The sequence below is a fragment of the Corvus cornix genome, chromosome 12 (assembly GCF_000738735.6).
Source record: "Corvus cornix cornix isolate S_Up_H32 chromosome 12, ASM73873v5, whole genome shotgun sequence".
In the NCBI taxonomy this organism is placed as follows: domain Eukaryota; kingdom Metazoa; phylum Chordata; class Aves; order Passeriformes; family Corvidae; genus Corvus; species Corvus cornix.
In genome coordinates this window covers 4966789-4981710 of record NC_046342.1, presented here as the reverse complement: position 1 = coordinate 4981710, position 14922 = coordinate 4966789, and the positions used below count along the sequence as shown (strand labels likewise).

Sequence of the window (14922 nt, the reverse complement as noted above, 5' to 3'; positions counted from 1 at the left end):
ACTTACCATCTCCATAAACACAATTTCAAGTTTTAACAAAAGACACATTCAGTTGTTTTGCTCTCCTGTCAATGGAGCTGAAGCAGGAAAAACTCTTACCGAGAAGTGATACCTGCAAAGTGCAAAAGAAAATACATTTCTGGGAAACAAAACAAGAGGGGGAAAAAAAAAAAGTTAAAACAATTATGAGAAGGAAAGGCAAGAAGTAGAAAAAGAGCTGTCTGTTGGTTTTCCCACCTTCTCTGAGCTCTGTGCTAACTGATGCCACAGGGTGCCATGGATGACATTGATCATCCACAGGGTGAAGCAGAGAATATTTTTGTCACATCATTTAACTGATAATGGAGATTGTCTGTTCCCATGAAACAGCAAATGGTAACAGCTGAGAGCCAAAGCAGGGGTTATACATCCCTGTAGTCTTCCTCAGCTTCAGCTGGAAGGGCAGCAGGCAGATTGAAATTGGCTGGAGGTGACCCAAGTGAACGCAGATCCTTCTGGGAGGGTTCTGCCCATAAGGTCCAAGAAGCTTCAATTAGCTGATCATGGGCATTGCCTGAGCTACTCCAATCAATAAACATAATCAATAGCACAGGTGTTTAGGTGGGCTCTAGTGGCTCCCTGTCCAAGACAGCTTGTCACAATGAAGCAGCATTCCAGTGACAACTGCAGGAGATACAGGAATCAGTGCTTCCTGCCACAAGGGCTCCTTGGATAACGTAAAAGTAACCACTGTGTGGATGATTTCGGTTATCAGTCCATTCAGTGATAAATAAAAATAAACATCTCTTTGCAGCTACACTGCTCTGCTTTCTTATTCAAGTCAAGTAACAATGGACAACTGTAAAACATAGAAAGAAGTTCAACTATGTGAAACATGCACAAGTATGAATTTAAACCTATGAACCAGTATGAATATCTCCCCCTGCTGCTGTAAGATTTCTGTGCTTAAATACTGGCATGATAAGTGCATTTAAACACAAAAATTGATCAAGTGATTAAATTACTGAACAGATTACGTCTTCACACAAAGTGCATACTCCTTCCCCACAGCCTCCACTCAAGAAGTGTTTCAAACTGAATTGCTACAAAGATTAAAATAATCATTCTGTTCACACCTCATGAGGTCGGAATGGCAACTAACACGCTTCATTTATAATGTGGCATTATCTGCTGGAAGCAGACTGATGTAATCTGAAGAGTAATGATCTTAAGTTAACATTCTTCTGTGTGTTCCTTTGCCACAGCCTGAGCTACCAGTGAAGGATTCAGAGCCGAGAGATTCCAGGGTTTCTCTGAAAGGAGCTTTCTCTTGTGAGCCATTGAGGTCAGGCACCAGAGCTGGTCAGCTACAGCAGTCCGAGACTCAGCACAGGCCAAGAGGTGTTCATGGGTGAGAATATTACCAATGTGAGCAGATCACACACCACACTAACATTCATTAGAAATGTACTTCAAAAGCCCAACATTCTCAATTTTGTAGCTCCCATCAGCATGAGCTAATGCCTGGTCCTCTCCATGTCTCACATTTTAGATCACTGACACAAATGTGAAACACTGTGTAACCCATGTTTTCTATTTTAGAGCACTAAAACAAATTTGGGACATAATGTGCCTCAAGCACATGGAGCCAAGCAATGATTTTAATGGGAAAAACACCACCACGGGTCCACCAAGTTATCCTCAAGTGTTAAATGCTTGGATATGTAACGAAGCATGAATCCAAAGCTGCTGCATCCCCTCTGTGTCACTAGGCAGCACAGAAAGGGAATCTAATCCCATGTGCTGAAGTGATGACCAAAATCAACCTGAAAGTACCAGGGGAACCCCAAAGCTGCACATGATTGTTCAAACTTCATATATCACTGACTTGGTCTTACAAGAGGTTAATTAAACAAACAAGTTTTGGCACATGATTAGGTATGGTACATTCACAAAGGATGGGAAAGAGCTGGACAACTGATTCAGTAAGAGGAAAGCAGCACTGCCTTTTAAAAAGATTTAACTGCTCATACCATCAGCAAAAAAACCCATCAAAATTTAGCCACTCTCTCAGACACATTCCACTTCCTTTCATCTTGAGTGAGCTCTCCTCAGGCTCCCATGGAAAAGTAGCTTTTTATTGGACAGGAATAAAAACAAATAAACTGTGAAGCTAATATAAAATTCAGCTCCTCTTAAAATCTCAAAATAAGACCTGTTCCCTTCCTCCACCCGCTGAACTTTGCCAGACAAGAGCTAAGCAGTATTGGGTAATACCAAGGTTGAAGAATGAGCTTTTCAGGGGAGAATATCTTTGTTCTTAATTCCCAAAACCACGTTACAACTTACCTTTATGAAAGTTAGAGAATGATATATTAAAAAATAAAAAACCATCTTCTTGCAGCCAAATTGGAGCATGCTCAAAAGTCAGTCTGGAGACTTTGCACCTGAGTCACAAGCAAACCAGGAAATCATTTCATTTTTTATAGCACAACATGGAAATTATCTGTGCTGCACAGGTTAAATTATTCTCTCTGTTATTTTGTACAATCATGATTTATAAATGAAAACTTGGGCTCAAAACACAAAGGATATGAGTGATTCTCTTACAAACAGTTCTTTATAGCAAAAAATAAATGAGCTAAACCAGCATCCATACTCTCCCTAAAAAACAAAACAAAAACAAACAAAAAAATAAAGACAATATTATTTAGCATTGTTTGCTTCATATCACTACCCTCTGCAGGGACTTCTCTGTTCATTCAGGTATCCACTTTCACAAGAGGACAACACGTTGTTCTCTATCCCTTAGTTTCTCCAAAACAATAGCAGCAACAAGTAAAGTCCTGCCCACATCAGAAATGCAGCAGGGCAGTTTTGAGGAGAAACCCATGTCAGCAGGCAAGGATTAGACACTTTACCTTGGGGCTAGGAGGAAGTGCCAAAGCATCCCTTACACAGAGAAAAACAGCCCCATTCTCAGATGTAGCTGTGCCTGCATTTGAGAAATGGGCCACAGGGGAGGGTGCTCCATCACTGATCTTTATTTCTGATCGTGGGAGGGAAATGACTGACATCTGGTGAGAAGTGAAGCCCAGGATGTCTCATTGCCCACCTGTGCTCATACTTACATCACACTAAAAATCCTGAAGGACATGACAGCCTTGTCCACATTCCTGTTATAATCCCCAAAATCCTGCAGTCAACAAGGACAAGCTTGCTGAGAAATCACTTTAGTCAAGTCAAATGCCTGTCCAAGCGTGGAAGCTGCCATATGGTTTTCCATGTGATTTCACCAGATGAACTTGAAGACACAAAGGAATAAACACAAGCATTTTCTCACGGATGTGCCTGCTGGATCCTGAACTATTAGTAATATTATTGTCCCCAAACAATAACTGTTACCTTCTTCTACTAACCTTTGCAAATGAATTTCTAAACTAACAACAAAAACTGACTCAGAGCTCAGGCTCTCCATGAGCCATTTCCTGTAAGGGACACTCACAGAAGCATCACTGGTCTGACTGCTTTGTGTATGGCACAGCAAGATCCTGGACCTGAACACTCCTTGCTGAGGATCTTTTCCGGCACCTCAGGGCTCTGCAGTCTGTGCAGAGCATTAGCAGATCACAATACTCTTTGTTTAAACCAAAGTAACATCTTAGACCTCATTTACCACAGTTTTACGAGTGCTTTGCTTTATTTTTAATATAATGATAAGCCAAAGTAAGCCTTTACATACATCTAAGTGACAATCAGATGTGTATCTCCTGAAAATCAGATTCTAGGGTGAGTTGTTGAAACAGAAGAAGGAGGAACACTGAAAACCATTGGGAAGGAATGATGACAGTGGGGGTCTTCTTGGCTTTCAGGAAGCAAGGATACTGGGAAAGAATGAAAAGACAAGTTGGGTAAAAAAACAATGCTGAGGGCACTCAAGGGTGAAGAGAAGGTAATGGATATGCACTGTACTTTATATTGAAAGGGAATTTAAAGCTGTGCTTGCTCTGCAAGGAAGAAACATGAAAAGAACATGAAAACTACCTAACAGACAGATCTCATCTCATTTAAACAGACATCGAGACAGATGCTGAAATAAATTGCAGAACACATAAAGCTGGTACTAATGTAAAAACCACTTTCCAATAATCTCATCACTAAGACTCAGAGCAGGTGATTTCGTGAAGGCTGAAGCAAGAGTACTTCACATTGTCTAATCTCAGCTGCAGCCCTCAAAAATTTTTCTCCTACAGTCATGGTTTGCTGTGGGAGGATGTGGGGGCTGTAATTGTCCCACTGAGGGTTTTTGATGGATGATTGTATTTCAGATATCTGGACCTGTGATTCCCTAAGCCTTACTTTGACTTATTATTACATTAAAAATAAAACAAAGCGCTCAGAACACTCTGGAAAGAAATGTGAAAATGGCTGGTCCTAAAAAGATGTACTGTAAAAAGAAAGAATAGTTTTTATTTTCTTCATGTAATTTTAAATAAAATTAGATATACCAAGTAAATAAAATGAATTTTACAGAAATCTTGGATGCAGGGCCACTTACTATGAAAATTAAGTGGAAAAATCAGTAGATCCTCTGTGACAGGAGGAGTCCAGCAAGTTTGTTCCCTACATCACCTTTCTTACATGGATTTTCCTAAAGTGATTGAAAGAAGAACTGTCCCAAGTCATTCACACAAGCCCTTTGCCAGAGGTTACACTGAAAGCAGCAAACCCAGACCCACATCTGCTGTGCAAAGCCTGGTACACAAACAGAAATGGGTTGGTCAATACACGGTGAGGAGCAGAACTCAGTTACCCAGTGTTAAACAAGTCCATCTGCCAGAGCTCTTCTCTCTGAGTGCTTAGTCCAACTTGAGCACTTGGGTAATGAGCAGCAGGTCCACAATAACCTAATTTTAGTCTTGGTGTCATAATCTTTGCAATCTGTTGTTCTTAAATTGCATTTAACCACCATAAATGAAGAAAAAAAAAATCAACTTCCCAAATGACAGGACCAGAAACATCAATAAAGTTATTCCTCATTTTCAAGTAAAATCAGCCCCAAGCTATTTAAAGTTGACATGATATGCACAGCTGAGCACTTTGTGAAATAAACAGATCAGTAACTGACCTGAAAATGGTATTTAGGGGCAGAATTCTTACCTGCAGAGCTGTCCTATTGTCTCTTTCTTCAGTCCACAGAGCATGCTGACTACTTACTGTTTACACAGAACTTTCTACATTGAGTGCTGAACTCTCAAATCCACCTACTTACCACATGTCATTTGTAGTATGCAAATGCCAAGCCACTTAGGGTGCTGCTGTTTTTTCAGCAAGTGACATTTTCAAGGCATCCCCACAACAGCACGAAGATCACTCCACCAGAACTCGAGGGTTACCACTTAACAGATGAGAAAGCAGCCATGGTTTGCACTCAGAGACTGCTCCCTGCTCCTTGGGAATGGGATGTGTGACTCAGGAAAATCAGCTGATTTGAAAGAGTATTTAAAATACACACAGCTGTATTTTAAGGTTTCAAATGCTTATATTATACAGTACAGACAACAGTGATAGGAATATTCTTAAAATCTAGGCCTCCACTTTAAAGCTGCTATGCTGCTTCTCTTAACAGATGCTACCCTTACAAAACTGAAACCAAGCAGCCCTGGATACAAATTCATACCAGTCAGTACCTGACCCACGTGTACACTGAGCTGCTGGTTTGCTGTATTTTGTTCCAGCTGCTTCGATAAGCACCAGGTAACTATTTAATGATGTTACATATGTCATACAAATGTGCTCCAAATTAAATCTGTACCAAAAAAAAGCCAATAATTTTTTTAGATTAAATGTTGGAAGAGGAAATGAAGTTGCATTCTTGGCCTTCTTCGATATGAGACTTGTCCTTTTTTGAAATATTCATCAAGTAGTCAGTTAGCTCAAGATAATGCCATATGTTCAAAGTGAAAAGGCACTTCTTCCCCAAAGAGCAATGTTAGGACTACTGGGGCTGCAGAAGGAAGAAATATTTGATTCCCTGCCAGTCTCTGAGCTCCCAGAACAGCGCTAGTTGCAGCTCTGAGAACCAAGCTCCACACCAGAGCAGCTATTTATTTTTGTTAACTTGTTCCGTTTCCCAACTTTTCAACTCACACTATTATAAAATTTTAGCCTTCCCATCTTTCTTTGGCTACACCTTTTCCCCCAGCAGTGGCTTATAAATGATATTCATAGTTTTACTGCACACTTGTAACATCCATTTTGTAGCATTAGCTTGAGTATCAGCACCCAGGAGTACTTACTTTGAACAAATGAGCCAAGTTTCTTATTTATAATTCATTAAGTCTTGAAGACATTTCCAGTTATATTTGCCATGAATTTAGGGATCTGAGACAGAAGCCTTTAAACATCTTTAATCTTTCAACCCAATCTTGTGATCCATAAAGCTCCTTTCTCATCCAAAACTTCTATTACCTTCAACTAATATTCTGACATGTTAGCTCCAACCACTGCAAACACTTGAGGGGCATGGAATTGACTGTACAGCTCTAAGTCAGTTAAGAGTGTGACTTCTTTTATCCCAAGTATAGAATATCAATCCTAAGCAGAAGCTCTGGTGTTGTAAAAAGCCCCTAACACTGTTGGCTGATTTGCCTTGTCAGCTTGGACTATCAATATGGTACCTGAGAGCTTAGTTCATAATCAAAGCAGAGAATACACAAAATGAGCTCCAGGCATCCAGAAGGCTCCATTATTCTGAAGTTTCTCACGAATGGCAAGGTACCAGAAAATGGTACCCTTTGTAGAGCACTCTCTATTAAAGTGTCTTCCTGGTGTCATACACACACCCATCAAGCCTGGGATTAACCTTAATCCTTCTTAGGAAAAAAACTATAATCTCTTTCTAAAAAATATAATGGTGATTTAAAAACATCATCATCATTCTTTTCAGTCTTGATTGGCAGCCTGTGCACAGGCCACTGGACTGGATAGCAGTGGGCTGCATCTGATCCACACAGAGGAAATCTAAATCAGCACAGCTGATTATATCACACTGTTCTAGAGTTACTCACCCTGCCCCATTAAGCTTCTGCTTCCAGCTAAAAGCACATTTGTTATTAATTTTTCCAAGACAACTCTTGGGAGAAAACAAGCCTTTCTTTCTGTTTAGATTTTTAAATAAAAAACCATCAAGCAACAAATCCAAGGCAGGAGATACACATATGACAGTTTTGAGATATAACTGAAATTGATACCTTCTAATTCAGGCCAAGGTAGAAAAATCTCTTAAGTGTTATGAAATAGCCTCAGCACTATGCATTTTTAAAGGTTTTTTGACATCCCTTATTTGATGGCATCCCATAAAACCCATTAAATTAGAGCATCAAAAAAATTCTTGCCAAAAAGATGGCAAGACCTATGGATTGGAATCTACTCCAAACAAAATCCTTGGTGTTTAGATACCCTTGGCAGTGTCACTAGGATTAAAAACCCTGTTACATATCCAGAAACCAATACAATCTGTTAAAGTAAGGAAATAATACACAAAACCACATCTCTGCTTGCCTGGCCCCAAGATGCTGCTGCCACCTGGGTTTGACCTGGGGTTTGAGCCATGAAAAAATCCCTTCAGCACCTTGCCTGCCTTCCTCAGCTCCTTTTAGAGTTGTTTTGGTATCCATGAAAATGCACTGAAATCTTATATTTACTGTGTGAAGGAGTTCTTGGAGATTCTGAAAACATTCTTCCCTTTCTGTCCTTCATTACTGTTGATGATCAGTACAGATCCAGCCACACTGGAGATCCGGCAAAAAAAACTTCTCTTTGAGGCTTTGCAAGGCCCCTCACCTGCATCACTGCTTTGAGATGCTGCTTACAGTTCTGCCTCTGCCCCACAGAAAATATTCTTTTTTTTCCTCCCCTGGGGAAAATGTCAAAGAGCTTTGTGATAAACAAGTGTGGGTGGGAGCCTGAGGCTCTCCTCCTCGCTCCCAAGATACAGCCCAAATCCATAGCCAGCTCCCATGCAAAATTGAAAACATATTATTAAAATATTTTTGCAGGCTGCATCTGTTTTCAACACCCACAAACTTGCTCCTGCCCTGATACTGCTGCCTACTGATGTGTTTCAGCTTTAGATAGAAATCATTCTAGGGAAGAAGGGCCAGCAAGGTTAATGACTGCTTTGATTATTCAGGTTGGGTATGGATGGAGTTAAGGAACTTTGTGTGATGGTGAGGTCTCTTTGCATGTACTTTCACATCCAGTTTTAATAAATAAACAAGCTCAGCCTGTGGTAATAGACAAGTTCATTACTGCAAAGAGAACTGTCACATGAAAACTTTAGTGACTCTTCCCAGACCATGCAGCACCTTCAGCAACATTTATTGGGTTGGTTATTCTTACTGATGCTGTTTGATGTCTTTGGGAGGGCTGGAGGGTTTCTGTCCTAGGGTAACTCTGACATTAAACAGGCCTGGACTTCTAAATCTGTTCATGATCCAACTAAAACCTTGCAATGACAGATTTTGTTTCTGTAGCTCTCCTTCTTAGACATATTCCACTGAGTCTAAACATAACAGTCAATTTTTCCAGTTGCCGAGGCAGTGGTACAATTATTAGAAAGTTATTAATTCCAGAACCACTGTACCAAAATTATTTTTAAGAGTTATTGACCTATGCAAATGTACATTGTCAGCTTGGATTCCGTATGGGTATTGAATACGCAGTATGTATTTTCTAAACCATGTTGACTGAATTTCATAGTCAGCTTGGAACTGGAAAAATGCCAGGAGGTGTTGTTAAAGTGTACAGGACATCACAGTGTCATTTTCAAAGTTTTCTACAACTTCTGCTATTTACATAATTATATGTGAGCTTTTTTTTGGTGCTGCTTCTTTTATTATTTACATAATAATTAAAGTTGATACCTCCTTAAGTGCAGTTTGAGAACATTGTAAATAAAAAAGTACATAGAAGTCCAGTCCAACAGTCCCTCTCACTAACAGTTCCTCTTACTGCTGAAATGAAAATGATGTCATCTGGACAGTTGTAATTAAAAATCTCCTTTGATGTTCTTTGTCAAGAAAAATAACAAATTTTAAACATGAGATGAAATGCAGCAGGGGGAAAACAGGATAAAGCTGATGTCATCATTCTAACAAAACATCCAAGTTTATGTATGCTTCCCACACAAACTCAGGAATGGGAAATGGATTTTTCCCCACATCCTAGATACTTGAGGCTGGCCCTACTTCAGCTGGGAGGTTGGACTTGCCCTCCCTACCAAGCTAACTATTCCTATTCTAGTCCCCTTCTCAGTGCACTCGAAAATGGCAGGAAACTGCAGGATAAGGAAGGATTTCCATGACTAAAGCACCTTTCCCACATTAAGGAGTTCTTTTGCTCCATGACTCTACAATTTAATTTGGTTTGTTCCCACCCAGGTTCTCTTGCAGAAATGGGGTGAGTGCAGAGGCCACGGTGGCACATTGTGCCATAGCAATTGTAGCAGGCAGTCAACTGGGATCCTGCTTCCAGGGGTCATAAAATAGGGAATGTTGGCCTACAAACCAGTCACAAGCTGGAAGTACTTGTACCATGATTTAAATTGCTGCTTAAATTCCTAGACCAAGTTTCAGAATGAAGATACACTTGCTGAGAAAAAGCCTCCTCTGCTCAGGATCAGACTGTCAAAGAAATGGCTGTGAGCAAACAGTGAGCAGGTGACTGCCACAGGTAATGTGATTGAGTGGATTTATACATTTTGTTCATTAAGGGTGTTTTCCCACAATGTTGAAGAATCTCAGCCATGTCAACCCCCTTTTACAGAGTCTTTCCTTAAATGCTGAGGTCTTGATATTCACAAGGCACTCCAACACAAATTCAGAAGGACAACTACAGCTAAAGATAGAGCAAAGCCAGCAAGTAAGAGCAGTCTCACTGTTGCCTAAATTAACAAAAGAAATACCGCACAGAAATACACTTCTTGTCTTTTTTTCCTCCTCAGAGCAAGACAAGGGAGAGCTCAGTTTGTTCTCTTACTCTGGATTTGCACAAGGGTAAGTAACTCTAGTAACATCACTTGAGTTATTCTGGCATGAACCCAGCATAAGCAAAAGCAAAATTTAGTCCCTTGTTTGTTCTTTACAAGGCGCCTGACCCTTAGAAGCATCAGCCTGTTTGGAAACAATCCTGTAGCCTTCAAGACAAGAAGGCAAAAAGATCTGACATAAAAAATGCAAGTATGCCAAGTAAAGCTGGTATTGCTTTACATTTTACTGGCATGAAAAGATGCTGAAGCAAAACAAAAAACCCAAACCTGTATGTGGCCTAGAAAGAAAACACTCTTGGTGGTTGTATTCTAATATTGAAACTGTTGCTCCATTACTTTTGGGCAAACTGCCTTCTTTTCTTTTTTCTTAATGGAGACCACAGTTCTTGCCTAACTGCTTCATGGAAGGATTAAGACTTTTGATAGCTATTTTAAATTGCTGGATTTTTTGATAGGTAAGAAAACATCTCTCTCTGAAGCTTCTTGAAGCATAGCTGTTGCAAGAATAGCAATGCAGTCATCCTGTGTGTCATGGCAAGCTCAGCACAGGCTACGTTACATATTTTGTAGTCTAAAAGTAGCACAAAGCTTGTTGGTTTTGAAGTAAGGACTCGAAGAGGGAGAGAGGGACAAGTGGACTTCCTTTTGTAAAGACTTCTCCCCATGGTGCCAATCATGGCCTCAAATTCCTTTTCCAGCTTACTCTCTTGAGCAGATTTCTTTATGAAACAAATAGGAAGAGACAGCAATGGCACCAGTGATGGATGAAGCATAAATGATCCACAAAGCCTTCCTGTTTCTTCCTGTTTCTCCCTGGGGATTGAGCTCATTGACATAGCCTGAATTTGCATTTACAGTCATATTCCATTTGTGGGGCTTGAGAACATCAGTCATGTGATGTAACATCAGATCTTTTTTCTTCCTCTTTTTTCAAAGGAAACAGGACTAATTTGGTAACTGTCATGGTTCTGACTGCAATCACTCATCTAAGTGCTTATTTGAGCTTATTTAGTCATTTGGACCCAAACTTCCCAAGTTTGTCAGCGTACAGAAACCGTCTCTGGAATGCAGACATTGTCTCACATGTGGATCTCCTGCTAGAACTGAAACTGCAGAGATCAGTGGCCACAATTAAAAGAACAGTACCAGTTTCCTTCATCATCTCAACTGTTTTGTGCATTTCTTTGTAGAGATACATTTTACTGATATTTTGGCTAAAAAAAAAAAAATCCTACAGAAACAGTAGAAACTCACTATTAGCAGAATCTAGTCATTAAAAATAAATTTAAAATTGGTCTTTCAAAAAAGTGCAAGAAATACTTAGATTGAGAAAAACAGCACACCTGAACATCCCAGAGACACAGGAGAAAACACAGCTTCCTAATTTCATTTACCTCACCACTGTAAATTCTCCTCCTCAGACACTGACAAAGCATTCTGGTTCCTGCTGCTCCACGGTTCAGAGATGCACAGAGCAGCCCTGGTACAGCACAGCACCATTGACACATACCTGCAGCATTGGAAAATGCACCAACTTCAGGACTCAGACAGCATCAATAAGCTTTCTGTAGAGATTTCCCCATACTGTGACAGTGACATCTCTATTTGTGGACATCAAGGTAAGAAGTCATTATGGAGCATTACTCTGTACACACCAAAGTGCAGTTCAGCACTAATGAACTGGTTCTTGTCTCACTAAAGGGTTCTGAGCTACAATCAAATAAAAAATCAAGCAAATTTCTTTAAGGGCAGCTCATTAATGCTGTTAAATTTCACTGCCTAAAAGTCTCCAGCACTCTGCAGCACATGATGGCTCTGCATTACACTGTATCTGCTATAATTTAATCAGAAAACACAAAGGAAGCAAGAAGATAATGGTCCATTTTAGTAGCTGTTCAAGATGTCTTGATAAACACTGCCATGTTTCAATAAGTTCCTCAGCACAGCTCTTGACTGCACTTACTGGAACCTTCTCAGTTTTCAGCTGGCAGTATCTTCTAGCCTTACAGTCCCTCATAAAAAGCTCACAGCCCTGCCCAATAAGGCATTCTTCCCTTATCCCATATCATCAATACCATTCAAGCCTCTGAAGCTGCCATATAGTAGTGATTTAGCATATGGTGATAAATGGAAGGCAATGACACCAATAAGTCATTGAGTTTCTTCCTTTACAGTTATTTATGTGAAGCACTTGTAGGCTCTTACAACAGTAAGCTCTACACAAACACATTTTTTAATCATTGGAATCAAAATATTTTTGAGACAGAAGTCTTTTGCTTTCTTTGCCACACTTTTCAGAATCTCAGCATATCACAAGACAGCCTCCCTCAAGAAGGCAAAGTTGGAAGTGAACAGATGAAATAACTGATGGAAGATCGTAACTGTACTAGAAGAAGACCAGACACTTTGTGAGATCAGCTGTTTCCTTCAGATTTTCACCTCTCCATGGTGCAGTTAAGGTCAGAGTAGATCACTTTCCAGTCCTGAAAAGTCATATGTACACACATGCTATTATAAAGGCAGAGACAGGCAACAGAAACACAGCTATATTAAAATATTAAATAACTATAAACATCCAAAGAAGCTGGAAAGAAGTAATCAAGCACAGGATGTGTGCAGTGGCCGCACCTCGCCCAAATCACGCTGGGCCAGCTCAATGCTCACACAGCAGCCAAATATCTAATTTTAAGGAAAGATGCACACTTGCTCCTAAAAAAACCCTGGTCTTGCCACAAATCTTTAGTTATGAATAAATAGAGAAGTTACTGAGAGTTTCAACTAGCATTTGTATGGCCCCACAAGGATTTCTACGAAAACCATTATCTGAGAATAGTACCAACATGTAAAACCTGTGTTTTAAGGAAGGATGATTGTTCTCAGAAATAACTTAGCTAGGGGCTAAAATAGATTATTTTCTACGGTACCAATTAGTGAAATCTTGCTAAAATGTTCCAGTATTCTGAAGTCTAACCAGAAGAGACTAAGAACTACTGACAATACATCTAAAACATAATGATGTCACAGTCAAGCCACTACACCTCATAGCATTAAAGACCACATAGCTTCATACAACTTTACTCTAGTAAGACTACAAATCATTGCATCTCTCAACCTTCTCTCTACTTGGCTACATTTCTGTAGGGAATTTTGGTTCCCTATCCCCCTCCCACAATCAACCAGATGAAATATTTACTGTTGGAGCCATCAGAATTATGAATTAATATATTTGTGTAATTTCCAAAAACTGTAACATTCACAGACTACTGCAGCAGAATCCATGTCAGAATTAGGTGTGACTGTAACCAAGCTGGAAGCTCAAAGCAGGTTGCAGATCCACTTAAGTCTCCCCAGGCTGATGCTGGCTCCATACAAAAAACATCATTAAAATTAGGTTTTTAAAAAGTTGATACATAAACAAGCAATAGCGCATAGAGCAGAATTAAATGTGCTTCTAAACAACACTAAAAGCTTTCTCCACACAATCCCCACCCCCCCCTGCCAGAAGGAGACAGAGATAAAAGACAACAAAAGCTTCAGGAAAGATTCTGATCTAAATCATTCCTGTATGCACAGCTTATAAGTTAATAGATCTATTTTTATACCTTTGAGAAGAGGAAAAATAGATGAAGGATTTAAGTATTTTTACAAAATGCTAGCAATAAATGGCTTTTTATCAATTGTGTTTGCATTATCATTTTTTTTCCCTCTCCAATTCTCAGAGATTTTAAATATAGGGTTGAGTTAGTAACTTCTAATTACAATTGTTTTGGATAATGTTTCACACACTGATACTTCACAGCATAAGAGTTGTGCTTTCTGACTTCCAAGGTTTACATGAGCAATGGATGAAACACCATTGTTTTGTGTGCTCAAATCCATTACAGTACAGGAAGATTAAAACAGGCAACTGAAAAGATGATGTGCCTCTCTAATACATAGCTAAATAAAACTAGAAGTAACCCCACACTCAATGCCCACTTTCCAAATATTGCTATTTGCTCATCTGTTCTTGAAATCCAAGTCTTACTCACCAACTGGAGGAGAGATTTTGTTTTTCTCCACAGAACGTAAGCCCATGTAAGAAAGTTTTAATGCTTTAAACTTTTGCGCTGTGGTAATCCTAAAAATAAATAGTACATTTTGTAACAGCTTGTAGTCTTATGACAGGAGATGGAACTCACCAGGAGATTCGAAGCAGAGTCATTTGAAATACTTTTCTGTTGTTCCAAACCAACACTTCATCTTTTCAAGCAATTCTTTGGGTTGTGATGCTTCAGACTTCGAAATGAGTGTCAGTCCTGCCAGTACCTCGGGTTGGAACCTTGCACCATTCACAGGTGGAGCAAACTGGTGCTGGTTGCTTTACTTCACCTTTACACACACTGATTTTCACAAGGCCTTGAATTAAAGTCAGGCCTTCCCTTTTCCCCTTCGGTGATAGAGAAAAACATCTCCTCATTCCAGGTAGCCTTAGGGCAAGAGAGTGAAATTTGTCCTTCCTACACAACATGTGCTGTTAATGATTATCTAGAGATGTACTTTTTTCCTAACACCATATATTGAAAGATCATGACAACTAATAGCACCTGAGAAAGCCTTTAAGGTTGGTATTGTGTCTAGTTGAGCCAGACTTTTTTTTTTATGTCTTACCATTACCAAACAGACCTCAACACTTTTCCCCATGGATCTGTGATCTTCTCCTTCCCATCTCTGGAGTAACTACTAACAGACCCTAACTTAAGTGATGCTCTGGCCTCTGCACTAGATCAGAAAGCAGAGACACAGATTTTCTGGCATTTTCTGGACATGGATGACTCCTCTGACTCAATTTCACTTCCATTAATTACTGCCTACTTCCTCATACTCATCTACAGCTGAGATTGGAGAAGGAG

General features: G+C 39.7%; 1 long non-coding RNA gene across 1 annotated transcript; it reads right to left on the bottom strand.

Annotated features, from left to right (window-relative positions):
• Nucleotides 1-1463: 1463 nt before the first annotated feature.
• LOC104683219 lies at nt 1464-5445 on the bottom strand. Its single transcript, XR_750765.3, has 3 exons — nt 5252-5445; nt 3111-3283; nt 1464-2426 (listed from the first exon to the last, which is right to left on the bottom strand). It is a non-coding gene; the product is annotated as an uncharacterized LOC104683219 (long non-coding RNA).
• Between the last annotated feature and the right edge of the window lie 9477 nt (nt 5446-14922).